At 39.7% G+C, this 3,198-nt stretch overlaps 1 pseudogene; it reads right to left on the bottom strand.

The window, feature by feature from the left end:
* Positions 1-1,288: 1,288 nt before the first annotated feature.
* LOC105886327 overlaps positions 1,289-3,198 on the bottom strand; it is a 22,725-nt pseudogene continuing 20,815 nt past the window's right edge.

Consider the following 3,198-nt stretch of genomic DNA (forward strand, 5'->3'; position numbering starts at 1 on the left):
AGGAAAGAATATTCTTTCTGAATATTGTTCTTACTTAACATTCTTCCAGATATGGGAGACCCTGGTCCAGGAAAACAATGATTCCTGTCTTAAGTGAAACCAACATGGCAGGGTCAAGTTGACCTTCCTGGCCGTCCAGGGCCAAAGGCATACAGCTGAACATATGTGCTTTAACGCAGTAGGACAACTCTCTTATCCCTGAGCACTAATTTTAAGTTATTATTTTGGCTGCCTTTCTTCTTTACAGAAAAAAGGAAAAAAGAACTTTTCCACAAATTTCTTTTCCCAAAGTTGGGGAAACCAGATTTTAAACTTTGTGTTAGTTCAAATCACAAATTCAGAGAGTTGAAAACATAAAGCTTCTGTTCAATCCCCTGGGAAAGTTTCATTCTGATATTTATGGTTCAAAAAAGTTATTATCTTATGCTTGGAACACAGAGAACCAGTTAATAACTCCTTGTTACTGTTACTGTTTTAAATAACAGCTCAGCCCAGGGTACTGTGACCTCTGACAGACCAAGGAAACAAGTTATTTCTCCTCTTGTGATTATACCACATTGCAAGTCACTTTTTGCCTTTTTTTTTTTTTGGAGACAGAGCCTCAAGTTGTCGCCCTGGGGTAGAGTGCTGTGGCATCATAGCTCACAGCAACCTCCAATGCCTGGGCTCAAGTGATTCTCCTGCCTCCACCTCCCAAGTAGCTGGGACTACAGGCGCCCACCACAACGCCTGGCTATTTTTTGGTTGCAGCTGTCATTGTTGCTGTGCAGGCCAGGGCTGGGTTTGAACTCACCAGCTCAGGTGTATATGGCTGGTGTCTTAGCTGCTTGAGCCACAGGCGCCAAGCCACTTTTTGCCTTTTAATAAATGTCCTTGGTTCTCTGAGTTTCCTTTTCAATTCACTTGATATCAACAATCTATTATATAAAAAAGAATCAATATAGCGCTTGGGAGGCCAAGGCGGGTAGATTGCTTGAGCTCACCGGTTCCAGACCTGCCTGAGCCAGAGCAAGACTTTGTCTCTAAAAATAGAGCATTGTGGCAGGCACCTGTAGTCCCACCTACTTGGGGGGCTGAGGCAAGAGAATCACTTGAGCCCAAGAGCTGGAGGTTGCTGTGAATTATGACACCATGGTATTCTACTGAGGACAACAAAGTGAGACTGACTCAAAAAGAAAAAAAAAAAAACAGAGCCAATAGACAAATACTGAATTACATTCTGCTGGGTTTTTTAAACCTCCAAATTCCAGGCTATAAAAACTCTGGTGTGTCTCCCATTCTGACCACAGGCCACCCATAGACAGAAAGCCAGGGGGTGAGGTTAACCTGGTCTACTTGGAGCCAGTAGACAGAAGAGTGATGAGTCCTGATGAAATACTTAAGGACAAACTGTAGTTCACTGTGGGGTTGAAGTTCTTCAATATAAAGAAAGAAACAACAATAACTAAGACCAGAAATGGTGTTATTATAAGAGATGGAAAATGTTGCAGCTTCATAGTTGACAACTTCATTCTTCTTCCACAAGATTCTTTTATCTTTTTCCTTCTGAGGCATCTTTCTATTATCAGTTTCAGAAAGTTTTCTAGTCACTTTTTTGGAAAAAACATCCTTTCTCCTCTGTGCTACTTTCTGCTTGAGAACACATTTTACATTCTTGTATGCAAAGGGTACCAAATATGTGCTCACTAGGGTCATCACACTATATAGGACAGCAGACTGAATAAGACCCATATGGCATATTCACCAATATAAGCAGATGGGGGATGGCTGACATGATAAATGCATCCCCAAAGATGAGCATGGAAAACTTGACCGAGAGGTTGTGGCTGAAATCCTGCAGCAAGCTTTTGAATATCAAAGTGGGAGATGAAGTGCATTGTGGAGATGAAGAAGAAAAATGGAAATGCAGCAGGGTAGATAAGGAGCTACATTACCTGGAAAGTGAAGACAGTGACAAAGCTGTAGATGTCATCAGTAATATGCAGTGAATAGGCAGAGTGAATTCTAAATCTAAATGTCTATTGTTCCATTAGCTTATCTTGGTGAAAATGTATATTTTCCTCCCAGATTTTGGCACCAAAATGTCCCATATGGGAACCGGATGTCAGGTATGTGTTCCCTGCTTTTTGGTTTCAGGTACCAAAGAATGGTTACTGGAACCAAGACAGTGGGACAAATGAGCAGAACAAGTAGATACAAGTGAGCAAAAGGTCAAAGTTTATTAAAAGACAGACACTCCAGAGAAGGAACATATCTACATTTTCAAGTGGAGAAGACCCTGGGTTTAGTAAGATGTTTCCCCTTCATGCTGATTTTCCAACTCTATGTTAACTGGTGTGGGGGTAAAATATGCATGTCTTTTTTCTGGAAAGGGGGAAACCTTCTGGAATGGAGAGTCCTCCCCATTTCTATTCCTGTAATTAATGTCCATAAGTTGTCATTGTATTTTCAAATTGTGATAAACCTGGTGTAAATTGTTCATGAAAATACACCTTGGCTTACTATCTCCTTACTCATATACATGATGCAAAGACCCCTTATTATGGCCTCTCTACCTCTGAGACTCATTTTTGTAGAGTGAACATCTGTTAAGTTTTTGGAAGCCCTCTTGAAATGCCAGCTATTCTATCTTGGAAGTCCCCTCTGGTCAATATCTTCCTCTCACTATGGACAAAGGATCTTCTAGTATCATCTGACTCTGTCTCTCTTCAGCCCTACCTAACAGGATAAACACAGCTTTAAGGCTTTGAGACATGATTGCTATTTGTAGAGTGTTTCTTTCTTCCATATGAATTATAAGTGGAAAGTGTGTGAAATATTTAAAATACTGTCACACTATTCACATATATATAGAATTGTTCTATGAATTCTGTTAAGTAATGAAATGTGTGATTACTGGTTATAGGATTTGACACTTTCTTCACATTTGTATGGGCTTTCTCTGTTATAAATTTTTCATTTATACAATGGTTTGAGCACAAGTTAAACATTTGTCAAGTTCTTCACGTTTGTAGAGTTCCTCTTTAATTTGTACTCTATTGTGTACAGAAAACTGTGACTACTGGTACAAGGCTTTGTCACATCTTCATATTGTTACCAAGTTTTCTCTGGTATGATTTCTGTTATCGCTACTAAGGCCTAAAGACAGTTGACACTTTTGCCATGTTATTCATATTAAGATTACTCTCCAGTATGTTT

Source organism: Otolemur garnettii, unplaced genomic scaffold, assembly GCF_000181295.1.
Source record: "Otolemur garnettii isolate 467f Iridium unplaced genomic scaffold, OtoGar3 scaffold00383, whole genome shotgun sequence".
Taxonomy (NCBI): Eukaryota; Metazoa; Chordata; class Mammalia; order Primates; family Galagidae; genus Otolemur; species Otolemur garnettii.